This window comes from Pan troglodytes, chromosome 6, assembly GCF_028858775.2.
Source record: "Pan troglodytes isolate AG18354 chromosome 6, NHGRI_mPanTro3-v2.0_pri, whole genome shotgun sequence".
Lineage (NCBI taxonomy): Eukaryota > Metazoa > Chordata > Mammalia > Primates > Hominidae > Pan > Pan troglodytes.
This window is the reverse complement of record NC_072404.2, coordinates 67,659,092-67,686,361: the sequence shown is the minus strand read 5'-3', so window position 1 is coordinate 67,686,361 and position 27,270 is coordinate 67,659,092. Positions and strand designations below refer to the sequence as shown.

General features: G+C 37.3%; 2 long non-coding RNA genes and 2 pseudogenes across 8 annotated transcripts in view; 2 read left to right on the top strand and 2 right to left on the bottom strand.

Moving 5' to 3' along the window:
* LOC134810539 (uncharacterized) overlaps positions 1 to 3,914 on the top strand; it is a 17,170-nt gene extending 13,256 nt beyond the window's left edge. For all 5 annotated transcript variants that reach the window (XR_010158864.1, XR_010158867.1, XR_010158865.1 and 2 more), the window contains one exon: positions 2,872 to 3,914. This is a non-coding gene — a long non-coding RNA (uncharacterized LOC134810539). The remainder of the gene's footprint in view (positions 1 to 2,871) is intronic.
* LOC129144574 (uncharacterized) lies at positions 1,297 to 27,270 on the bottom strand. 3 transcript variants are annotated; one of them, XR_010158861.1, is made up of 12 exons: positions 26,797 to 27,270; positions 25,866 to 26,030; positions 21,370 to 22,102; positions 18,784 to 18,893; positions 9,466 to 9,598; positions 9,235 to 9,392; positions 8,043 to 8,119; positions 6,328 to 6,488; positions 3,519 to 3,669; positions 3,267 to 3,331; positions 3,043 to 3,133; positions 2,252 to 2,559 (listed from the first exon to the last, which is right to left on the bottom strand). It is a non-coding gene; the product is annotated as an uncharacterized LOC129144574 (long non-coding RNA). The 3 variants fall into 3 exon arrangements; XR_008549009.2 differs by lacking the exons at positions 21,370 to 22,102; positions 26,797 to 27,270 and adding an exon at positions 26,600 to 26,771 and having other exon boundaries at positions 1,297 to 2,559; XR_010158860.1 differs by lacking the exon at positions 21,370 to 22,102 and having other exon boundaries at positions 27,085 to 27,246.
* Positions 2,827 to 3,743, bottom strand: PANTROV1R-PS220 (vomeronasal 1 receptor panTroV1R-ps220 pseudogene; annotated as a pseudogene).
* PANTROV1R-PS221 (vomeronasal 1 receptor panTroV1R-ps221 pseudogene) lies at positions 12,959 to 13,800 on the top strand (annotated as a pseudogene).

Genomic DNA, 27,270 nt, shown 5'->3' with positions numbered 1-27,270 from the left:
TTACTTTTACAAAGTCAGAGTACTGCTAAGGAGAAACCATTTTGACTGGAGCCAAATGACTAAATTCAGGTAATTAAATCTACCAATACTATCTTAATATTAAGGAAAAACAGTAATTCTAGCCATAAACATGTATTATTCCTTACCATGGAGGATTATCTTTTAAAAGTTTCTGCAGTATATAAATATACATTCAAGTAATAATAAAAATTACCCTGCACAATAATCCCAGCATATGGTAGATATTGGCGGTGGTGTTCTAAATGAAGAATGTTGAGATTTCCAATGAGACATTATTCTGCAACAAATATCAATGTGAAATATTTTACTTACAGATGCATGGTGAATATTTGATGTTTTAGAACAAAAATGTATTTACAAATCTCATTTGATGCAGACATCTGAAAATACTCAGAAGTTACAAGAATTCATAAAATACCCGCCAAAGCTAATAGAAAACATGGAACCTTCCAGGACAAGAAGTAAATTAAAAGAACAACCCAGAGGAGTAATCAAAGTGAGAAGCCAGTGCCGCCTCCAAGTACTGGATGATCACAGGGACCTCAGGCTTTGGGGATTATTCAACTACCTTCTTGGAATAAACAACAAAGAAAGTACTGACTAAAGTTATTTTGTACAAAATCTCTCAAATACAAAACCAAAATTATTTTCAAATTATAATTTCTCACATACTATGAAGTACAAAAGAAGCTACCAAGATGAAGAGTTAGAAGAAACTAGACATCACATAAAATTCAGATATTGAAAATGTGTTTAAAATGCTTAAGTGAAGTAAATGGTAAAAAATAGAAAATGAAAATATTTTGGCAAAGCAAGAAACTATAAACTTAACAAGCATATTTGGAAAAGAACCACAAAGAAGTTGAGCAATTGAAAAATAAATTCAATGCACAGTGTTTGGGATTAGGCTGAACTGACAAAAATAATAGTGAATTATAATATTTAGAAGAATAAATATCACCAGATAAACCAAAGGTAATAAAAATATGAGTATAATTCATCACTGGCCATCAGAGAAATGCAAATCAAAACCACAATGAGATACCATCTCACACCAGTTAGAATGGCAATCATTAAAAAGTCAGGAAACAACAGGTGCTGGAGAGGATGTGGAGAAATAGGAACACTTTTACACTGTTGGTGGGACTGTAAACTAGTTCAACCATTGTGGAAGTCAGTGTGGCGATTCCTCAGGGATCTAGAACTAGAAATACCATTTGACCCAGCCATCCCATTACTGAGTATATACCCAAAGGACTATAAATCATGCTGCTATAAAGACACACGCACACGTATGTTTATTGCGGCACTATTCACAATAGCAAAGACTTGGAACCAGTCCAAATGTCCAACAATGATAGACTGGATTAAGAAAATGTGGCACATATACACCAGGGAATACTATGCAGCCATAAAAAATGATGAGTTCATGTCCTTTGTAGGGACATGGATGAAATTGGAAATCATCATCCTCAGTAAACTATCGCAAGGACAAAAAACCAAACACCGCATGTTCTCACTCATAGGTGGGAATTGAACAATGAGATCACATGGACACAGGAAGGGGAACATCACACTCTGGGGACTGTTGTGGGGTGGGGGGAGGGGGGAGGGATAGCATTAGGAGATATACCTAATGCTGAATGACGAGTTAATGGGTGCAGCACACCAGCATGGCACATGTATACATATGTAACTAACCTGCACACTGTGCACATGTACCCTAAAACTTAAAGTATAATAATAAAAAAAGTCAGTAAATCTCAAAAATAAAAATAAAAATAAATAAAAATATGAGTATAATTATGTGTATTGAAATAGAATAAAAACAATTCACTAGAATACATAAAATAATGAATCACAGTAGTAAAACAATTTACTAATTTCTAAAATTGTAAATCAGATATACAAATATTTAAATGTGTAATTGTACTATACCAAAAAGATATAAAAATACAACTCAATGTAACAAACTATAAAATACTAAAGATAAGCAGAAAACTAAAAGAAGTGTGAGAAAGAAAAGGAAACCACCTATAAATATAAGAGCAAAATGTCCAAAGCCTGTGTAGAGTCAGAGAGCAGAGAAGTAGTGCCGAGAAAAATTATTATTGTTCTTATACTGGATACCTGGCTAAAATATCTTTTATGAATGAGGGTAGCCTAAACAAATTTATAAAGTAAAACACTTTTATAAACAATAAGAACTTCTTCTTTTTTTTTTTTTTTTGAGATGGAGTTTCGCTTTTGTGACCCAGGCTGGAGTACACTGGCACAATCTTGCCTCACTGCAACCTCTGCCTCCCGGGTTCAAGCAATTCTCCTGCCTCAGCCTCCCAAGTAGCTGGGATTACAGGTGCCTGCCACCACGTCCGGCTAACTTTTGTATTTTTAGTAGAAACGGGGCTTCACTGTGTTGGTCAGGCTAATCTTGAACTCCTGACCTCAGGTGATCCACCAGCCTCTGCCTCCCAAAGTGCTGGGATTACAGGTGTGAGCCATCACGCCCTGCCAACAATGAGCTTCTTAACGATGTAACTCAAGAAGAGAGAAAAGTTTCCTTGTATAAACTTTACAAAATCAAAATGAAATGTAAGAAACTTCTAAGACATATGGGACTTCAGTCAACATACACATCAAACTTAAAAACATCACCCAAGTTCTTGGCAGCATCAGTTTCAAAATTATTTAGATATAGTAAAAGTATACTTTTACATATTTTAATTAATTAAAGTAAGTTATCTGCTACTGGAATGATTTAACTGATGGCAGAAGAACTCATTTTTCCAAGAATTATTTTTATTATTAATTGATATTAAATCTGTGACACTTCTGTTGTGTATTTTTCAGAATATTGGTTCTTCTTTTATCTGAACTGAGGAGCACCAGAGGACTGATCATGGCATAGACATTCACTACAAGACTCTGAACTTGCTGGTTGATTGGGCCATATGCCCACAACATTGCTGAGGAGAAGGAGATGATGAAATCCACCCAACAGAGGACCACAGAGAAACTTACCAGCAGCAGTATGGTCTGGATGGCCCATTTCTCAGGGGAAGCTCCTGGGGAAGGACCATTGCTGTGAAGGTGGTGGGATCACCTCTGAGGCCTGAATAAGAGAGTCACCATGTATGCAATTAAGAACAGCAGTATTCCTACCAGGAAAGCATCCCTAAGTGTTGTCAGAATAAGAAACGTGGCCCTGAGGATGAAGCTCATGGAGAAAACTGGGCAGTACTTACCTATATTCAGTACATTTGTCTGGCTCACACTGGAAGCAGCTACAGTGTAGAAGATCCTGTTACTACTGAAAGACAAGTTGAGGAACCATAAGAAGAAGAAAACATGGATAATGTAATTTGAAGATTTATGTTTAAACCTTGCCAATCAGGAGGTGCTGGGGCTGATGGTGGTGGCCTGGAACACACTCAGGGGGCAGGTGGTGCAGATGGAGAGGCCCCACAACACCCTGCTCAGGTGGAAAAGTGCCTTACACTTGAAGTCATTCTGAAGTTCAATGATGCAAACAGGTTTGGAGACTGCAATAACAGTGCAATGAAGAAGTTCACTATGTGGACGAGGGGCAAGGGACAGATGATCAAGTCAGTGGGTTTTAGTCTGTGATACAGAAGGAGAGTGAAGATGCTGAAGAGGAACAGAAAAGTATTGGCTGAGATTCCAACAGCAACTTGTAAAACAAAGCAGCTTTTTAATAACATATATGATATGTATGTACATTGTAGTGGCAAAGAGGAAACATTTGTATATCTGAAAAAACAAGTTTAGACATCTTCAGTGCTGTTCTATAGTTAAAATTATCACAACTATGATTATGTTTATTTCTCCCAATTATTAAGACTTACAATGTAATATAAATTATTAGAAAATACTCCTTCAGCATTACATGTATTTATTTGCACAATGCTTCAGTGTGTGTGTGAGACACTATACGTAAATGTATATGTCAGCATTACACATATATATAGTCAGCATTAATTTTATGCCAAGTAACATATATATAATGTGTTTGTGCATAATCGTTTTGTTTTGTTTTGTAGGGACAGGATCTTACTCTGTTGCCCAGGCTGGTCTCAAGTCCATGGGCTCAAGTAATCCCTCTGCCTTGGCCTCCCAAAGTGCTAGAATTACAGAAAGTAGCCACCATGCCCAGCCTATGTACACACACACATATATACATACATATCTAACATATGTATACATATACATAAGTGATCACTTAATGTAATCACTAGGTTCATAAAAATTGACTTTAATCAAAATGATATACTGTATCATGAAACCAATTTAACCATAGGCTAATAGATATAAACAGGTACTAAGTTTCTATGGAATAAAACAAACTTTTACACTTAAAATTGCACATTTCTAAAACCTATCATGATATTAAGTGATGATGTAGTGTATGTAAAACACCAGCATATCCTCTATCATGTCTACGTAATGTACTCATTTTCTATGCTCCTACGGTTCTTGGCCTTACTCTTTAGAAAACTTTGCTTTACTGTTCTGTATTTCACTGTTTAATATTCAGCACACACAATGGTGACAGGCATGTATATGATGCAGAAGTGTTTGTATGGCTGAGCTGAAGCAAATTTATGCTAATGGTAAAAGAACCCCCAAAACATGCAACTGGAAACAAAGAATGTCCAAGTGAGTCTTTGTAACATGACATTCATTTCAGCCTGCATGTTTCTGTTTTCTCTAAATTTGTATGTTAAAACCAAACCACCAGTGTAATGGTATTAGAAGGTAGGACCTTTGGGAAGTAGTTAGGACATTTTCAACAAAAGCCCTCATAAATGGGATCTGCACCCTTCTATAAGAGGTTCTAGGGAGCTGGCTTGCCCTTCCAGTTGTGTGAGGACACATGTAGAAGGTGCCATCTCTGAACTAGGATACAGGCCCTCACCAGACAGTAAATCTTCCAGTACTTTGATCTTGAAGTTCTCAGCATCCAGCACTGTGAATAATAAATTTCTGTTGTTTATAACCTACTCAGTCTATGATATTTTGTTATAGTATCTTGAATGGACTAATAAGACAGCATCACTCCGACACTTTCTCTTCTCTATTTCTCTTTCACATTTCAGGACCCTTGTGATTATATTAAGCTCACCCTAGTAATCCAGGATAACCTCCCTGCTTTAAAGTTAAGTGACTATAACCTTTATTTTATCTGCAATGTTATTTCCCATTGCTGCATGACCTAATATATCTGCAGTCTGGGGATTAGGATGTGGACACCATTGGAAAAGCATTAGTCTGTTTATCACCAATCTTATTCACTATTTTTATTAAATATTATTCTGGCCATCTTCTAATTTACTTTAAATTCAAGAGATCCATTATATAAACTATTTTCATCTCACAAGAAAATTGTTAAAATCTAGCTTTCAATTTTTGGAAAGACAGTCACCATATTTCTTTACATTTTGACATCTGTGAGGTTGTATTGAAATATTTACATGGTGATGCTATTCTTGAGATTTTAATGGAGGGATAGCCTCCCGTGCCTCTAAAAATATTTAGATCTTCTATGGAAAAGATTCTTTTTTGAATTTTAATCAAGATGTTTTCACATTAGAACCCTTTGTAAAATTTCACTGAATAAGTTTGCAATGATATTATCATGTTATTTTTCTAGATGCAGGCATTACTATTTCAACTGTATAAATCAATTTAATGCTGAGAACAGTTTAGCTGATGACACCAATAAATAAATAATGGAAAAGTGCATAGGCATTCAGATCCTTTCCCTGAGATGAAAGAATGTTTACTTATGTTTTCAATGCAGACATTCTGCTAGTGTTCTTGGCTTCAAGTCAGAAGGTCATATATGGTGGAGAATATTGCTCTAAAACTGACTAATATGTATGAACATATAAAGAAAATATTGTATATTTTGTTAAATTGTTATAACACTTTTCCTACATCTTAATCTACTGAAGGAATCCATTTATCTTTAATACAAAAACCAAATAACTGATAATTACTACCAACTTATGGAACCATGCTAAGCACAGTTGACTTCTACTGCTATGTGGGAACAAGTGTAAGATTAGTATTAAGGCACAATAATTTCCACATTTTAAGAATCACAGTCCAGTACCAGTAAAATAATATTTGGGCACGAACCACTAATATATGTGTAATCATTTAGTAACTATATATGAATTATTTTACTAATATACTGCATCTATCACAAGTCATATCCCCAAAATAGTAAAATTTATCACATAAAAGAACATAGATAATAATGTTAATATTTTCATTTCTTACCTCACAGGGTATTTAGCTCATGACCACTAACTTTAGCTCCCTCTTTCTAAACATCACATACCACAAAATGAATGTATCCATTAGATTTAAAAATGTTGGCTTTCTTCAATATGACTCTCAAGAGCATTAGTGTTCAGCCTGGACAGGAGAGCACCATGGTTCTGTGAATTAGAGTTCAGAGAATAAAGCACAACACATAGTATTTAAACTTCAGGTAAAAAATGAATAACTACTTCGGTGTATGTATCTCCAAAGTATCACATACAACTATTACATTCAAGTATGCAAAATATTTCATAGTTATGCTAAAAAGTTACGGTCATCTTTCTGAATTTCAAACTTAACTACAACTTGAATTGTTATTTGGTGAATCTGGAAACCCCACCATGAAAGAATTATGAAATTTAGATAACATGGTTAGTATCATAAAAACAAAATAGAAAAAATCATGAAAGTCATATCAGTCAGAGTATAAAGGAGAATTTGCCTCTAACAGCTGCCTTAAAATACATAAATCTGAATGTACATCTCAGCATTTACTATTAGCAGTGACAACCAGATTGTTGGCCTGAGCGTGAAGCTCCTGAGCACTCAGATAATGCAGTTAAAGTTCGTTCTTAGTATTATGGCTTCACTGTAGGCTATCTTAATATTGTAAATTCAAAAGCAGGAACATAAGCACAGATAAAGGTGGAGAAAATAGCACCATCAAATAGACTAGGTACAAAAGTTTTTTAATGTAGACATCCAAAGTAATAGGAAAACATGTTCAAAAGTAAGAAGCTACTTATAATATCCTAAGTGCTATTATGCATAAAAAATATTTTGGAGAAAATAAAATTTGATAAAATCTATTTTCTCATATTTATAGTAATATATTGTCTCATATTTATAGTAATATAATTTTAGAGTTTTATCATCTTATAAATCATATTATTTAGTACAGTTCGTTGTACTCTGCCTTTATGTATGTGTTTTGCTTTATTATTGTATTAATTAATGGCATTATTTTGCTTGTAAATTTTTCCCACATTCTATGGGGAATTTTTCACATTCTATGAACAGCATTGCACAACCTATTGCTGTTCTTGGACAGCATAAGTCATAATGAAGTTTTCAGGTGACAAGGCCAGGGTGAGTTTGTTAACCCAATGGCAATATTTGGCAACCTGAGAAACACAGCTGACAGTGGCAGGAAGGAAAACACCTTTCCATCTAGATTAATTCCATGAAATTACCTTTATGAAATGCATAAATGGTGAAGAATAAATATAATAAACATTAGACAGTAGTGAGTAACTGATAAAACAGCTACTATTTTTTCTTGGAATTTGAAATTAGTGTAGGAACAGCTAGGAACACAATGCTGCTGACAAGGAAATTATAACTTAAAGACATTTAATTCTCAGCTTTCCCAAGGAAAGGAGAAAACACAATAAAAAAGCAAAAGTAGGAGACAGAAAAACACACAAAATGTTTGACCACAAATCTTGTGTTATAAATTTTGGGAAACCCTATAAACCTGTTTGGAAATGTGTTTTTGTAATCAACACAACCTAGAAGATACCAGCGAAATATACAATTCTTATGTCAAAATGCTTATGTGGTGTTTTAGGATCAGATATCTGTGCATCACAGTAATGAGAAGATCGTAGTCATACCAATTGCATTCAACTGGAGAATTTGGAGGAAAATGGAGGGCATGCCTTGTGTACCTGAGGTCTCCGGTTCAGGAGCAGTCAAGGTCCTCCTCTTCTCAGACATTCTCTCCACTATGCATGGAAGCCAGGGGCTTTCAACACAAATTATTTTAAGACAAATTCATTCATATTCAGAAATATAGCAATTGTCCACTGAGTATGTTCCTTAATATTTTGATGCCCACATGGACCACAAATTTATTTTATCATCATTTGTTCCTTTCTGTGTTTTACTTATCCTGATTTCATCCTCTCTGTTTTCTATTTTAAAGAAACACACATACTTGATGACGATATGCCTGCTGAATACAGACAATGATTATTTGTGTTTTTAAAAACCAAATTTACTTGTCACATTTTGGACTGTGTTTTATTGAACACATTGCAGTTGGTAGTCTTCAGAGGTATAAGCAGAAATACTAAATCAAGAGGATGTTTTATAATAAGAAAATACCATTGTTTTAAATATTGCAAATTATTTTCTCATCATGAAATAACCTCACCCAAACTAATACACAGAGTATTTTAAAGTTTTGGTTTACTTAGAAACAATACCATACTAAAACAATTTACTTTAGGAAAAGATTTCAAAGCACACTGAGTATCACCTCCTCCCCATTTATACAAGGTAGTAGTTAGCTCAACAGAAATTTATATAAACAGCAGAACATTATATTCTCAGATAGTTTTAATATCACAGGAAAAAATCTCTATTGGCAATTACTATAATGAAATGAAACAAAAGAATCTGGGTATCTGCTAAAATCTTATTACTGTAAAATGTTAGACATATCTTGTGTTTTTAACATCCTAATTTGAAACAGTTCTAAAATATCAGAATTATATAAAGCAATCTTCAAAGTTTAAAGAAGCAAGAAGTATGACTAAATAATTTTATTAGTTCAGATTTCTGTGTTTACAAATTAAAACTTCACATAAATGCAGAAAGTTGTAGTTCAGCTAATTATATTGAGAGTTCAGCTATTATATTGAGAAAAGTTAAATGTATACAAATTCAAGTAGAACATCTCCAAAAATCTAAATGTTTTTCTACAAATCTATAAATTTGTTACTTCATAAGATTAATTATTTTGTATCTGGAAACACCTTCTTATGATAGTTAGAATTCAATGAACCACAGACTGAAATTATTAGGAGCTAATTCTAACAACTAGCTAATAAAATTCTATCTCGATTCACCACTCACCTAGACTTGTGAGCACCCACTGTTAATGAAGCTGAGAAGCAGACACCCAGGTCAGTCTTTGGAGTGAGTCTGTGTATGTGAGATCAGATCCAACAAGTGGTTATAGGGAAGGGATGTTGTCAACTCATCTCCCTCCAGGCCTACAATTGTCATGTCGCCTGTAGAAAAAGGATAAGAGCAGATGTTGAGATTGGTGGAAAAAGGAGCCACCAAAGGGAAAAGTGAACTTACCTATCTGAGGAGGAGCAGCTGGGTTCCACACTTTTCGTATCTGAAGATCACTTACACAAGTCAACTTTGCCTGGTGAGTTGGATGATCTCAGTATTTGTCAACAAAACAGGATTATCCCAATAACACTCCTGTCTAAGTAATGAGAATGTCATGTCAGTCTTCCCAGTGTGACTCTGGTGACTTAAGAATGTTTTCATAGTAAATACTGAAGTTTCTTATAGCAGTAGGAAGCCTTGCACCTGATAATTTTCTTTTTTTAATTGGCAAAGGTAATTGTGTATATTTATGTGGTACAATGTAATATTTTGATTTATAGGAAGATCCAGTCAAGCTAATTAATATATTGCCTAACCAAATTGCTAACAATCTATTCTTTTAGCAATTCTGAAATATATAATTTATTATTAAGAACTCTGGTCATCATTCAGTACAATAGATCACTAAAACTTCTTTCCCCAGCCTAACTGAAACCTGTACCCTTTGATCAACATCTTTGCTATACCCATTCCACCCCGACCATAGCCTCTGGTGATCACCTTTCTTCTCTGTTTCTATGAGATCAACTTTTTTAGCTTTCATATATGTGAGATCATACATTATTTGCCTTTCTGTGCCTGGTTTATTTTCACTGAGCATAATGTCCTCCTGTGTCACCCATAGCCATTCAAATAAAACAATTATTGTAATCCAATGACCTTAGGGTCCCAGCTGGACTATAACTACCTTTTTGAGAAAGAAAAAAAAGGTAGTTATAAAAAGGTAGTTATAAAGTCAGTCACTCCTCTGACTGACATTCCCAGAAATAATGCTCTGTTCTCCAGGTGACACAGCCTTGCTCCAGGGTACCTGGCATTGGAATTCAAATGCAGGCTGCATTTTAACACTTATTTCCCCCACCTATTTCATCAATTTTCTTTACGGAGGGCAGAAGGGTTCCATCTATTTAAGCAACACCGAGGGTTAGGATCGGCACTGTTCTTTGCAATATAGCTTATTTAGACATGGAGCTCTAAATGGCCATGCCTCCCATGGTGATGTGTTCTGTCAACCCCAACCTTCAGTCTCCTCGGTTCCTTCTACTCAAGAGACACTGGATCTCACATATCCAGCAGGAGAACATCCACATTTTAAACACTATTCGGTTTTGATTTTGTGACAACAACTAGCCACATCTTTGTGTAATTAGCTCTAACTTTAACCTTAATTGTTATGACTATCATATTTGTGGCCCACTTTCTTAACCAAACACTATCTTGTGTTAAAGTGAAGATTTCTTTTAACAAACCAATACATTTTTTACCTGGGTACTAGATCAAACTGTTTAGCTTCATTTTGAAGTATCTCTCTCACATTTCATCTCTAATGCTCAAGCAAACAATTCCCACACTCAACACCTGCCCTGCAGACTTCAAATTTTGCAATTATATGTCTTCCTGCTTTCTCCAACCCGGTACACTCTATAATCAGCTACTATCACTATGTTATCATTGACAAATCCAGCTAACTTATTAGATCTTATTTGTTTGCCCCCTCCTCTCAAACTTCTGTCATTTCAAATGAAATAAATGGTTTCTAGTGCACTTCCCCAACACTTCTGTGTCTTTATTTGTGCCTGACTTTTCTTTCCTTCTTCCAAACTGGCTGGACAGTACATATGTCTGAATAAAGCACTGGGCTGTGGCTTATTTGGAAAGAACCTGGAACTGTGCAATAAATAGATGCTTCTAGTAAAAAAAGAAATCTGAAGCAGATTCTGATGAGTTAAAATGTATGTATTAAATCCTAGACTGAACAGTAATTAAATAACTCAAAGAAAAAAGCCATATAGATATTAAAATGTAAGATAAAATGTATTTACTTAATGCAAAAGAAAGCAGTTAAGGAAAGAAAAAAATGAGACATGTAGAAAACAAAATTTAGAAACATTAAATATAAAAGTATTCAACAATCAACACGCAGAGTTTGCCAACTGGGATGTTAAAATCAAGAACCAACTCTGGCTGGCATGGTGCCTCTTGCCTGTAATCCCAGCACTTGGGGAGGCCGAGGCAGGAGGACCACCTGAGGTCAGGAATTTGAGACCAGCCTACCTAACATGGTGAAAACCCATCTCTACTAAAAATACAAAATTTAGCCAGGCATGGTGGCACATGGTGGCGATTCTCCTGTCTCAGCCTCCCAAGTAGCTGGGATTACAGGTGTACACCACCACGCTCAGCTGATTTTTGTACTTTTAGTAGAGACAGGGTTTCACCATGTTAGCCAGGCTAGTCCCAAACTCCTGACCTTAGGTGATCCACCCACCTCGCCCTCCCAAAGTGCTGGGATTACAGGTGTGAGCCACCATGCCCATCCAGAGCATGCTTTTTATCTATCATGCAAGAACTCAGAGGGAAGGTGGCTATCTTCAAGCAAGGAAGAGATAGTTTGCTGAGGAATTGAATGAGCTGGCACCTTGATCTTGGACTTTTCAGTCTCCAGAGCTACAAGAAAGAAATACCTATTGTTTAAGCTACTAAGTCTATGGTATTCTACTATAGCATCTAAAGGATGCTAATACAGATTTTGATATGGAGAAGTGGGGTCCTGATATAATAAACACCTAAATGTGTAAGCAGCTTTGGAACTGAATGATGTGTAAAGGCATCAAAGAGTTTGGAAGTGCATATTAAAAATATGTAATCAAGCTGAATTGTGATGAGGGCTCAGGAAGAAAATACAACTGCAGAGAAAGTTTTCATCTTCTTAGAAAATATGTAAATAATTTTGAAGACAATGTTGGTAAAAATATGGACATTAAAGGCCAATCTAATGAGGTATGAGACAGAAATGAGTAACATTAGAAACTGAAGAAAAAATAGCCACAAATAAAATGAAATACCTAGCAATGTACTTAATCAAAGTAAAATATCTGTATAATGAAAACTATAAAACATTTATTTTTAAAAAATTGAAGAGGACACAAAATTTTTTTTTTAATTTGCTTTTTATAGAAGAATCAATATTGTTAAAATGTCTATACTAGCCAAAGCAATCTCAGTTTCAATGCAATTCCTATCAAAATACCAATGACATTCTTCACAGAAATAAGAAAAAAATTCTAAAATTCATATGAAACCTTAAAAGACCTAGAAAAAAACTAAATAAAACAAAAAGAATAAAACTAAGGGAATCACATTACCTGACTTCAAATTATACTACAGAGTTATAGTAACCAAAACAACATGTAATGTATATATTATTTACTGTACAAAATAACACAGAAGGTAGATTGTTAAGAATTCATATGAGATAAGGTTAATGATGAATAATGAAGATTGTCAAGAATTCATATGAGATAAGGCTAATGATGAATAAATGAGCAAAATAAAAATAATGATGATTGGGATAATGTCACTTTAGAATGAACATTGATGATGTGAGGTATATTGTTTCTTCCAGACATACAAAAATGTTTCTTCTATGTCATTAAGATGAAAACAATTTTTACTTATGTTATCATTAACAAGTGCCTTTATTTTTCGAGTTGGCATTGGATTATTCATCAATACCATTTTTTTTTCTTTCAAATCTTTACATTTCTTCTGGATCCCAGGCCTAAGTTCCATGACTTGATCATCTGCCACTTGGTCCTCAGTCATATTCTAATGCTCCTTACTGCAGTGGATTTTTTTCCTCAAGTTGTGTTTGAATCACTGAATTTGGGAATGGCTTTAAATGTAAGCTATTATTTTACACAAAAAGGGTGATAAGAGGCATCTCCCTCTGTCCCCCCTGGCTCTTGAGTGTGCTCCAGGCCATCACCATCAGTCCCAGAAACTCATGGTTGGCAAGGTTTAAACATAAATTTACAAATTACATTACTAATGTTTTCTTCTTTTTTTGGTTCTTCAATTTGTCTTTTAGTAGCAGCCTAATCTTCTTCACTGTGTATTTTTCAAATGTGACTCAGACTGATCTATTGAATGTCAGTAAACACTGCTCACTTTTCCCCATGAACCTCATCATCAGGGAGTGAAATTATCCAGGGATGCCTTCCTTGTCAGAGTTATGCTGCTCTCAAGTGCATTCATGTGGATCCTCTTTTTCAGAAATCAGAAGCAATCCCAGCTCCACAGCACCAGCCTCTCTCCAAGAATCTCCTCAGAGAAAAGGGCCACCCAGACCATCCTGCTGTTATGAGTTGCTTTGTGGTCATGTATCCTATGAACCTTCTTATTTCAACATCCTCAATCCTGTTATGGGTGTATGACCCAGTTGTCCTGAATTTCCGGAGGCTTGTGCTCAATGCATATGCCACTGTTAGTCCACTGGGACAAATTAGTTCTGATTAAAAAAAAAGTATTCTGCAGAATTGTAATTGATGTGCCACCAATTTTAACAAGCTATTGATGAAAAACATTTTCTGAAAAATAGTCATCTGCTATTATTTAAACTGCTCAAGTAGCTCATTTTTTATCTGATTTAACCAATGTGTATAAGATCACCTTTTAGAATTATATATGAATACTTTTGAAGCTGATATTACTAAGGACTTTATAGCTCGCTAAGTTCAATATCTACCATAAATTAATATTCTCATATCAAATCTTTTTCTCTTTCATTTTCATTTTAACTTTATATTAGTAAATGTTTCTTTTTTCTTAAAAGGTACTCTTAAGCTCCTGTTGGTAATCAAATCTCTCAAAATTTTAGCTTTTGAAAATATTTTAATTTACCCCTACTTTAATAAGTAGGGATATTATGGTATTATGTAGGGGTATTAGGTATTATGACTATTCAATTATATCTTTAATATCATGCTTCCTCATTAGAATTTTCCTTATTCTGTAAAAATTATGTCAGTTTGGATTTTATATTGAAAATCTAGAATTTATTTAAATGGGTCTAAATAAAATTTGCATGTGGCTAGACATTAGTTTGGTTACACTTAATTTTTCCATTTTAATTGGGATATGATTGACAAATAAAAATTGTATAAGTTGTATCACCTTACATATATGTTCTAATAAAGTTGTATATTGTGAAATTATTAATATAATCAAGCGAATTAACATGTCCCTCACACCTCACCTAGTTGCCTTTTCCTAGTGTGGTGAGACTATTTGAGTTTTATTTTCTTAACAAAGTTCAAGTGTACAATACATTATTAATAACTATAGTTATGGAACAAAAGGGAGCAGAAACCTCTGCAGACTTAAATGTCCCTGTCTAGCAGCTTTGAAGAGAGTGCTGGTTCCCCCAGCACAGAGTTTGAGATCTGAGAACGGACAGACTGCCTCCTCAAGAACGGACAGGGTGCCTCCCGAGTAGCCTAACTGGGAGGCACCCCCCAGTAGGGGCAGACTGACACCTCACATGGCCGGGTACCCCTCTGAGATGAAGCTTCCAGAGGAACAATCAGGCAGCAACATTTGCTGTTCAGCAATATTCGCTGTTCTGAAGCCTCTGCGGCTGATACCCAGGCAAACAGGGTCTGGAGTGGACCTCCAGCAAACTTCAACAGACCTGCAGCTGAGGGTCCTGATTGTTAGAAGGAAAACTAACAAACAGAAAGGACATCCACACCAAAATCCCATCTGTACATCACCATCATCAAAGACCAAAGGTAGATAAAACCACAAAGATGGGGAAAAAACAGAGCAGAAAAGCTGAAAATTCTAAAAATCAGAGTGCCTCTCCCCCTTCAAAGGGACACAGCTCCTTGCCAGCAACAGAACAAAGCTGGAAGGAGAATGACTTTGACAAGTTGAGAGAAGAAGTTTTCAGACCATCAAACTTCTCTGAGCTAAAGAAGGAAGTTCAGACCCATTGCAAAGAAGCTGAAAACCTTGAAAAAAGATTAGACGAATGGCTAACTAGAATAACCGGTTAACAGAAGTCCTTAAATAACCTGATGGAGCTGAAACCCATGGCACGAGAACTATGTGACGAATGCACAAGCTTCAGTAGCCAATTCGATCAACTGGAAGAAAGGGTATCAGTGATTGAAGATAAAATGAATGAAATGAAGCAAGAAGAGAAGTTTAGAGAAAAAAGAGTAAAAAGAAATCAACAAAGCCTCCAAGAAATATGTATTTGTTTTTCTTGAAATTTATATTCCTGTCCCGTCTAAATATTGATTAAAAGAGAGGTAGGCACAAACTTTTATTTTGGTTACATTTTGCAAAGTTCTCTAATTTACTTTAGATGATGGGTCCCATTTACTTCATGAACATATGTGAGTATTCAGTACAACAAGTACAATAATCTCCTCCCTACAACAGAGGACCCTGAGACACTAGGGAAACATGGATTGCCAAAATCTTTGTCTTTCCACATTATTCTTCCCTTTACTTTTTATTGCAATGAAAATATAAAAAGATAGTATGCTACAAATTAGAAATTGATGAGTGGATAATATGCATACGTTATTACAGTAAGTTCAAGAATAAGTAGAATATATCAATAGAACCAAAACAATTAAAGAGATTAAACTTTTTCTATGAAGAAAAGCTCAGTAGATAGTTTCACTTGTAAATTTGACCAAATATTTAATAATGAGTTAAAACCAGGTCTTTTAGTTGACTGCCCCACAAAAACAAAAACAAAAACAAAACAAAACAAAACAAAAAACTGAATAACAGAAGAAACTTACCAGTTCATTCCATGAGGCCAGTATTGCCCAGACAAAAGTCAGGAAAAATCACTACAAGACTATAGACTATCATCCCTTATCCATATTGACACAGAAATCCACAAAAATAATAACAAAATAAATGTAGCCACAAATGAAAATTATTGGACACCATTACCAAGAGGGGTATCTCACAATACAAATTGAACATTCAAAAATCAGTCAATATAATACAGCTTAATAAAACAATAAAATATCAAAATGATCATTCTGAAAAACACAGAACATTTGACAAATCTAGACCCATTTATGAAAAAACCCTAACTAGACTAGAAACACAAGCAAAATTTTTACACCTGCTATGAGACATCTATTAAAAACCTACAGCTAATATCATGCATAATGTTGAAATCCTGGGTTTGAGAACATTAGTTTGGAAACAAGACAAGAATATATTTTTACCACTTCTATTTTAACAGTACACTGGAGATTTTGGCCAGAAATATCATGGAACAAAAATAAATTCATGACCTTCAGATAAAGATCGGAAGCCTATTCAGATGACATCCTGTATATAAAACTTTCTAGAAAATTCGGCCAGGCATGGTGGCTCACGCCTATAATCCCAGCACTTTGGGAGGCCGAGGCGGGGGGATCACCTGAAGTCAGGAGTTCGAGACCAGCCTGGCTAACATGGTGAAACCCCGTTTCTGCTAAAAATACAAAAAATTAGCCAGGCGTGGTGGTGCGCGCCTGTAATCCCAGCTATTCGGGAGGCTGAGGCAGGAGAATTGCTTGAACCCAGGAGGCGGAGGTTGCAGTGAGCCAAGATCACGCCATTGCACTCCAGCTTGGGCAACAAGAGCGAAACTCCGTCTCAAAAAAAAAAAAAAAAGAAAAGAAAAAAAGGAAAAGAAAAAAGAAAATTCACAAATACCCACTATAATAAATGAGTTAAGACTGCATGATTTAAAATAAATATAAAAATATTAATAAAAATTCTATACCCTAGCAATGAACAATCTCAACATGACATGAAGAAACAATTCCATTTACAATAGTTTCAAAAGGTAAGGCTGATTGTGGTGGCTCACAACTGTAATCCCACCACTTTGGGAGGCTATGGCAGGAGGACTGCTTGAGGCAAGGATTTCGAGACCAGCTTGGGCACACACAGCAAGACCCCATATGTACAAAAATATTTAAAATCCATGGAATGTGGTGGCATGCACCTGTAGTCTCAGGAGGCTGAGACTGCAGAATTGCTTGCACTTAGGAAGTTGAGGCTGCAGTGAACCATGATTATGCCACTGAACTCTAGCCAAGTTGACAGAGGCAGACACTGCCTCAAAAAAAAAAGAAAAAAAAGAAAGAAAAAAGAAAGAAAGAATTAATTATCTGCAGAAGGTTTTAAGGCTCTGCTCCAAAATTATAAGGACCTACACCAGGCTTTATGTATAGCAACCTATCAAAGATACAACAGCATTCCTATCTCCCAGTCACACCTTAAAAACCATTGCATCTGCAGTCATATGGCACAAGTGGCAAAGTAGCTTGCATTGCACTCTGGACTTTTTGCAGGCCTTCTATTATTCTGTGCCCAATTTAAAAGTAGCAGCTTTCTATTACATTCATTGAATGGGCCAGGGTATCATACTCAAACTAGGAATGGGTTTCTCATAACCCAAAGAAACCTGCCAGCTCTTGCGCCTTTTTTTTGATGTAGGAGAATGTATACGTAACCACTTTTTCTTCATTCTAAAAGGTATATTATAACATGCCCCATATTATTGGACTCCTAGAAATATCACTAGCACAGAAATGAGATCAAACAGAGACCTCTTGTGGGGGCCCATGGGCACACAACCATAAAAGTTAAAAACAAAAACAGAAACAAAGAAAAAACAAACAAACAAAAACTTCAGTTTCTTTACACTGTGAACAAATGTACATTAAAATGTTGTAATAAAACAGTGACTAAAAGTAACTAATGTAATAATAGTCAAACACCGTGATGCCATGTCTGAGACTCATAAATATTTTCAATTCCATGCTAGCAACACTAACTTCAGGGGACACGCCCCTAGCACAGCAGTTGTTAACATACGGTTGCTCTGTGTGCAGTAGCAGTGGCCTGTCTTAGGCCAGCAACATCACATACATACATACATCTTCTTTGTCAATACTCTAAAGCTTTCAAATTCAGATATGAGATACTTGCTTGACTGCTTAAGCACATATGTTGTAACACACAGAGCATAATGAAAAAGCTCTTCAAAATTTATGGTGTGAAGAAAAGTAAATATCCTGAGTTGTTTTTCATTAATTCAGTGTTGAAGGAAGCCTTGTTTCTTCTGTATTACACATGTGAAGTACAATTTTGATAAATTTATTAGTGGCGAAAATATCATTTAAGGAGGAAAAAATGATATAAGTTGAATGATAACACACACATATTTCTGGCTTAGAATTTGAGGAGGTGGAGGTGGAATAATGTCTCTATTTTTGGCAGGAGCCTCTGAGAATAAGTGCAATGGGTTAATAAGGCGGAAGGGCCTCAGGGTGCTAATTTCTTCTCCCTTTGCCCAGAAATGAGCTGTGACATCACTCAGGGCTTTCTCCTTCACATGCTCCCTTTCTTTGCGATTGATGTCACAAAGATCTGCTGACACTCTCTGTGACAGAGCTGTTTGGAACTTACCTTGTGACCCCATTGTGAGCTGCTAGCTCCCATCTCCCCATCCAGAGAGCAGCTCCTAGTGCCGATCCCCAAGTGCAGGGTGCTCTGAGTTTCTGTCCTCCTTGACAAACCTAGAAATGGGAAAGAGAGATTTCAGGGTGGGGCTTGAGCCATAATTGATCCAGGGTCAGTCTGTGGCATAAGAGCTGCACCTCAGCCTAGAGCACATGCCCAACATGCTCGTCACCAAATGTTCAATCAAGGACCCTCTGGGGCACACTGTCTAGGCTGACGTATAGCCCTTTTGATGCTGACTTTCTTCTTGAATGTATTTACCACAGTCCCTGACTCAGAATAGTGCTCAATAAATAGCATGTTTCCTCTTTTTCCTGCCAGGGAGTTAAAAAAAAACAAACAAACAGCTACATGGGAAATTATAGAAGAGAAAGAGGTTTATGATTGAAGTGAGGGTCAGGAACTTTTGTGGATGAGGCAGATTTTAGCCAAGATTTGAAGGAGAGATTCATTCATTCATTCAACAGATGCTGCAATATACCTGATATGTTTCAGGTATTTTAATGAAATAAGAATAGGGCTGGGCATGGTGGCTCACGCCTGTAATCCCAGAACTTTGGGAGGCCGAGGCGGGGGGATCACCTGAGGTCAGGAGTTCAAGACCAGCCTGGCCAACATGGCAAAACCTCGTCTCTACTAAAAATACAAAAATTAGCTGGGCATAGTGGCGTGCACCTGTAATCCCAGCTTCTCAGGAAGCTGAGGCAGGAGAATCGCTTGAACCTGGGAGGTGGAGGTTGCAGTGAGCCGAGATCATGCCACTGCACTCCGGCCTGGGCAACAGAGAAAGACTCTATCTCAAAAAATAAAAATAAAAAAGAATATAACAGTGACCACCATCACAAGGTGTTCAATCTAGTGAGGCCGAGAAACTTCCCCCAAATCATCACACAAATATAAACTTCATGAGAGCAAACTCAATGTCCAATAGGAAAATGGTAAAATTATGAAATGTTCTTTTGATTTAATGTTATATAGCTACTGAGGTTGTTTCAAATAATTATAAAATGATCATAAGAACTGTTATATTCTAAAAGTATGGTATAAAAGTACAGAGTATAATTCTTATTTTATAAAAAATAAATGCGTATTTACCTCTGCATGGAGGTGGTTCTATGTCACACTAACCTGTGGTTATTTATCCCTGGTGATGGGATTAGAAAGCATAGACCACATTCTCTTAAAAGAGTAAGGCTGTGGCCAGGAGGCAAGTAGATTTGTTTTTCCACTGTTTGAATTTGCAATTAGATACTCTGCATGCTTTAAATGTAACGGAAGTTGTGATATATACTCATATTCTCATGGTAGGTTGTTCCATTTTGGTTTTGATGTTGGGGAGGAATAAGGTGAAGGTCCCTGTGGACTCTTCTTGTTCAGTGGCACACGTGTGGTCCTGGGGAAAGCCGTCACACAGTGGGCTCTGAAAAATGTGGCCTATGGCCACGAATTCCCTTTCAGTCCCTGCCTAAGCAAGATTCATCTTCCTCTGCCTCCTTTTTCATTTCTTTTCTTCTATTGTCTGGTATTTTTGAAGATAAAAATTTGTTTCCAAAGGGGAAGTTCCATAAATTCTTCCAAGAATAATGATGGAAGTTTGATTTCCAAGTGAGTGAGTATTCCTGGGCAACTGATTAAATCCCTTTGTCAATACTAAAAATCTGGCTTGTTCTGGATTAGTTCCACCATCTCACCATGATAACTCCCTCTTCTATAATCCCCACCAGAAATGACCGCTTTGCTTGAAAGCTTTTCCCTGAGAAGTCAGTGGTGTGTTACTCCTTTGTCAGCTTAAAAAAAAATAATTATACATTTCTGGGATTTTGTTTTGTGTCCCTGTGTTTTTTTAAGCAACTGGTGTTTTCAAGCTAAAAATTAGAAGTATTATGGAAGTACTGATGATGTACTCAGAGGAAAACAATAAAGCATATGATTTATTTGTTATAAGATGTAAAAGTTCTAGAAGATTTTCCTCTGATTTGTAAATTTTTTCCTCTCAAGAAAGTTTTTCCTTATGTTTTATAATTTCTTTATTTTAAAGACCTGCTGGGTTACTTAAAGTATGATAGTTCTGTTGGTGGAGTGAGGATAATGCTGCATTCAACCTGCCTTTTGTGGCATCTTGCTTACCCTACTTTGCAGAACAGAGATACCAAGAATCGGCCTTATGAAGCTGGGGCTATTTTTGCATTGTGATTTCAGAGATGCTGAAAAGACCTCTGACTGATTTCCTAATACTCAAAATGATACAGTCAGGGACTTGGGAGTTTAGGTCTTAAGACTTTTCTTCATGAGTTTCTGTTAAAATCTAAGATAAAAAGTAGCTGCCTTGAAGAATCTTACCAGGGTTTGCTGCCAGCCAACTGAATGACTTATTGGAGAAAGGACTCATGACTCCTGGGCCTGAGGGACAGACAGACAGGGAGATGGCTTCAGCAAGGACTTTCCACAGGTGACCCTGGTTCTGCAGTGACAGAAGCTCCTGTTGCACAAGGTTGTAAAATTATTCAGAAAGAGTAGGGATAATGCACCTACCTTTTACCTGCTTTCAAACTCGTTGACAATTTACTTCTGGGAATTATTTTTTCTCTTCTCCAGTTAATTTATAGTCTATCTCATTTCTTGTCTTTTCTGCCAACCACTGTATTTTTTTAGGGACAGTTGTGAGACATAAACTATGATTTCCTATCAGAGTGCTTGTTACAATTCCGTTCTACTTTTCTGTGAAAATGTGCAACCTTCCAACTCTCAGATATCATCTTTCCCCTTTCTCAATTCTTGTTTTGCTTCTTGCAAGTGTTTTTCTTTTCTTTTCTCTCTCTCTCTCTCTCTTTTTTTTTTTTTGAGACGGAATTTTGCTCTTGTTGCCCAGGCTGGAGTGCAATGGTGCGATCTCGGCTCACCACAACCTCCACCTCTTGGGTTCAAGCAATTCTCCTGCCTCAGCCTCCCAGGTAGCTGAGACTACAGGCATGCGCCACCGTGCCTGGCTAATTTTGTATTTTTAGTAGACACGATTCTTCTCCATGTTGGTCAGGCTAGTCTCGAACTCCCAACCTCAGGTGATCTTCCTGCCTGGGTCTCCCAAAGTGCTGGGATTACAGGTGTGAGCCACCATGCCTGGCTGCTTCTTGCAAGTTTTTGAACATGTTAGTGAAGAAGCAGTTGAGTCATTTTGTGAAATAAATTTCTATTTACAAACACAGCAAGATGACACATTCATGGACTCCAAACATAGGTAGAGCTGTCCCTCCTTATTTCTGCATTCCTGGATTCAACAAATGCGAATCAAAAATATTTTAATAAGGTTTCTGTACTGAACATTTACAGAATTTTATTTTTCTTTTCACTATTCCCTAAACAACACAGCATAACAACAATTTAGGTATTAAAAGTAATCTAGAGAAGATTTAAAGTATGCAGGAGAATATGCATAGGTTATATGTAAATACTATGCCATTATACATAAAGAACTTATACATCCATGCATTTTGGTATCCAAGAGGACTCCTAGAACAAATCCTCCAGAAATAGCAAAGAAATATGATAAAGAGTTTACAGTGTTCATAAAACTCTAGCTGCTTACTAGAACAACAGTTCGATGAAATAAAAGGCAGACTTGAAACTGTCCTTGGCCTGTATGGCTTGGCTGGCAGCCCCTGGCTTGCATGCCCCTTCTAGCAAGATGCACGTTAAGGCCACTATGTGCAGCTGAGGGAGAGTCAGGTGGCTCTTCACCAGGAGCAGATCACATCCTTCTTTTGTCACATTTCTGCCTCTTAAGAGTGTCATGCTGAGAGGCATGCCTTCTTGATGCAGAAAAGAATTTGTTGGCAAGCTCTGCCAAACATCTGTTTCCATGTACTTCCTATGTACCCACAGTTGCAGATCATGGGAAATTAGATAGTTTATCAAAAATAGCTTTCACTTTTCAAAACGTTCCTTTTTAGTTTTGGTTGAAAAAGACAGAAGACACAGTCCTAATTTCAGAAATGAAAGAGGATCTATCATTACTGATCCCATGAAGAGTTAAAGCATAATAAAGAAACATTATAAACCACTCTTTGCCCACAAATTTGGTAACCCAAATGTAATAGACAAATTCTTTGAAGGAAACAACCTACCCGAACTCACACAATAAGAAACAGACAATTTGAATAGTACTACATCTATTAAAGAAATTGGGTCAATGATAAGTAACCTTACCAAATAGAAAGTACCAGACCCAGATGAGGTAACTAGTATATTTATGCAAATATTTAAGAGAAATTATTCCAACCCTCTACAATCTCCTCCAGAAAACAGAAGCAGAGTGAATACTTTCAAACTATTCAAGGGGGCCAGGATTACCATAATGCCAAATTCAGACAGAGACGTTACAAGAAAAAAATGCAGGACAATATCTCACATGAAGAAAGATGCAAAAATCCTCACCAAAATATTAAGAAATCAAGTCCAAAAATGTAAAAAATAATTATATACTGCAACCCAGTGAGATTTATTACAGGCATGCCAGGCTGGTTCAACATTTGAAAATAAATTAGGCTAAGTGTGGTGGCTTATACCTGTAATCCTAAATGCAGTAGGAAGCCAAGGAGGGAGGATCACTTGAGGCCAGGAGTTCAAACTAAGCCTGGGCAACATAGCAAGACTCTGTCTTTAAAAAAAATTAGTTCATCATATTAAGTTTTAAAAAGATAAGATTTCATCAATACATTCAGAAAAATCATTTGACAATATCCAAAACCCATTCATGAGAAAAACTCTCCGCAGACTAGAAATAGAGGAAAACTTCCTCAATTTCATAAATAATGTCTATTAAAAAAACCTGCACCTGGCCAGGCACAGTGCCTCATGCCTGTAATCCCAGCACTTTGGGAGGCTGAGGTGGGTGCATCATGAGATCAGGAGATTGAGACCATCCTGGCCAACATGGTGAAACCCCGTCTCTACTAAAATACAAAAAAGTAGCCGGGCATGCTGGTGCGTGCCTGTTGTCCCAGCTACTTGGGAGGCTGAGGCAAGGAATTGCTTGAACCCGGGAGGCGGAGGTTGCAACGAGCTGAGGTCACACCACTGCACTCTAGCCTGGTGACAGAGTGAGACGACATCTCAAGAAAAAAAAAAAAAAAAAAAACCTGCATCTAACCTCATACTGAATGTAGAAACACTAGATTCCTTCCTGCTAAGATCAGGAGCAAGGCAAAGATGTCTCCTCTCACCATTCCTATATGATATTATACTATAAGCCCTAGGTAATGCAATAAGACAAGAATAGAAAAGGTACATAGACTGGGAAGGAAGAAATAAAACAGTCTTTTTACACAGATGATATAATTACCTATGGAGAAATACAAAAAGATCACAAAACAAAATCTTAGAATAACCATTTTTAATGAGCAATTATAGCAACTTTGCACAATATAAGATTAATATACAAATGTCAATTACTGTCCTATATATCAGTAATGTAATTAGAATTTGAAATTTAAAAATTCAGTGACATTTATGCTAGCACCAATAACAATGAAATTCTTTAGGTACAAATATAAGAAAATAAATATAAATATAGAAACCATATGAAGAAAACTACAAAACTGTGAAAACATCAAAGAAGATCTAAATAAATGGAGAGATAATCCACATTCAAGTAAAGAAGGATTCAACGTTGTTAAAACGTCAGTACTTCCCAACTAGATCTACATATTCAGTGCAATCCCAATCAAAATTCCACAAAGCTAGTTTGTGGATATTGACAAACTGATTCTAAAGTTTATATGGAAAGGTAAAAGATTCAGAATAACCAAGAAAATATTTTAAAAGAACAGTTATAGGAATGACACTACCCAACTGTAAGCACTACTATAAAGCTACAGTAATCAAAACAACACGGTACTGGTAAAAAATAATAGAGAAACAGATCAATCAAACAAAAGATAAAGCTCATAAATTGACCCATGAAATATAGTCAGCTTATCTTTGAGGAAAAAGCAAAGGAAATTCAATTGAGAAACAATACTTTTTCAACAAACAGTACTGGAACAACTGGACATCCACATACAAGAGAAAAGAAGAAAAAAAAAACCCTAAACCCAGACCTGACAACTTTCACAGAAATTACTAAGAATGGATCATAGACCTATATAGGAGGAAAACTCACAAAACTCCTAGAAGATAACAAAGAGCAGAATCTGAATTACCTCAGGTTTTGCTCCCCTGATAAAACACCAGAAACGCTGGGGGCGGTGGCTCATACCTGTAATCCCAGCACTTTGGGAGGCCGAGGTGGGTGGATCATGAGGTCAGTAGATTGAGACCATCCTGGCCAACATGGTGAAACCCCATCTCTACTAGAAATACAAAAATTAGCTGAGTGTGGCAGCGTGTGCCTGTAGTCCCAGCTACTTGGGAGACTGAGGCAGGAGAATCACTTGAACCTGGGAGGAGGAGGGCGCAGTGAGCTGAGATCAGCCACTGCACTCCAGCCTGGGTGACACGGCGAGACTCCATTACAGAGAAATGAAAATTATAAAAAGAATGGGATACAGAGATAATGAAATGAAAAATTAAAAAGACCTTTGAGTTTATAAACAGAGTAGAAACAGAAGACAGCAATAGAAATCATCATCATCCAATCTGAAGAGTGAAACAAGTTTGAAGAAAATGAAAAGCTCCTTAGAGACCTGTGGAATGACTGAGTCCGAGAAAGAGAGGGAGAGACAGAAAAATTAAATATGATACAAGAGCAAATAAACAACTCATAGCTGAAAACTTGCAAAATTTGGTCAAAACCTCAAATTTGTATATTCAAAAGATGAGCACACTTCAAAAGAAAATACACATAAAACCATACCAAGGCCCTATTAGAAAACTGGCAGGGCAGGGTTTTCAAGGGACTTGCTATGATTTCTCATTTTCACTATTTATAATAATGGACAATATGCTCTCCTTAGAGTTTTCTTCCTGCAGAAAGTCTGATATGTCAGGTGCAGATGACTCTTTAGTCTATTTTTCAAGGTTTAATTTCTTACCTTGGAAATCAATTAAATTTGTTTTTTCAAAATTTTGCAGTAAAATTGATGCTCCGAAAAGATGCCCAGGGAGATTCTGTCCTGCTGCGTCCGCCCTGCACAGAACTAACGCTATGCCAACGCCAGTTTCAAAAGCGTGTAGTTGTGGAGTACTTAAGAGTTAATCTAAAAAAGCGAATAGAAAAATGGATTCAATAAATGATCACTGTTAAGTTCCATCGGCAAAGTCTTAAAAGTGGTCCCAAAGGGAGTATTTAATAAGAGGTAAAGATTTTTCCAGGGCACCCTATTCAGAGCAAAAACAAAGACACTGTCCAAACCTCACCACACAAACTTCCTCATGTGTTGGGAGGAACCAAGGCACTCTCTGGTCCTGCACCTGTGTTAGTTATGGCCGGGAGGTCTACACTAGGACCCCAAGGCCTGGGAACCAGCCTGGGTGGGGGACAAAGAAGTGGTGGATGTGGCTCGCAAAGTAGTTTAGGTGGTCCCTTCCCCGTGGCAGTTTCCTGACTGGATGCAGCAGGGTCAGGCCTTTCCCCTGGGACATTTTCTCATCGTTATTATAGTGGCAGGAGCGCCCCTGTGCGAGGCCTGACCCAGGTGTGGACCATGCAGCCAGCCCGGGGTCCAACAGGTGCATCTGGGGAGTACAGGGGGATTCGTGGCAGCCCAGAGAGAGAGAAAAAGGTGGTTTTCAAAAGGGAAGTGCCAGGTTACCAGAGACTGGGTACCTTCACATGAGGCAGTGAGTGAGCTAGTAGTCTCGGACACTCACGAGGGAGCTTCCCGCGCTGGACCAAGGGGAGCACTACGCATGTCTGAAGGGGTGTGGCCAGGGGAGGGACAATAAGAGGACGTGGCTAAAACGAGTGGCCCTTCAGAGGGAAAGGGCGGTGTCGAGCCGGCTGCTGGGGGGGGCAAGCGTTACCATAGAAACCCTGCTGCAGAGTCTGTGAGAGGCTCTTGGCCTCTACCTGGTCTGTGGAAAATCAAACTCTGGGCACAAGTCATGAAGCCAGCACGTTGGGGAGACACCGTGTCACAATGACAAGGTGAGATCAGCCGCCCTGGCCAAGCTGTCTCCTCGCGGGCAGGAGAGGTTTGTGAACAGCCAAGCTTCCCACCGCACGGCGGAACTGCACTGGAAGCCTGGAGGAGCTCGGTGGAGGAGGGACCTTTGCTGGGAATGGGGGGAGCTGTGGTCTCTTATCCGCACCCAGCTATTAGTCGTAGGCTCGCAGGACTACAATCCCAGCACTCAACAGGATTGTGAGCGGTGCGGATCCCTGGAGGGAGACATGGCGCGCTTTGCTCCTGCGGGGTATGCAGGCAGGAGTAGTTTTAGCCGCTTCCGGCCGTTGATCGCAGGCGATCAACTACAGTCCCAGCATGCAACGGGAGT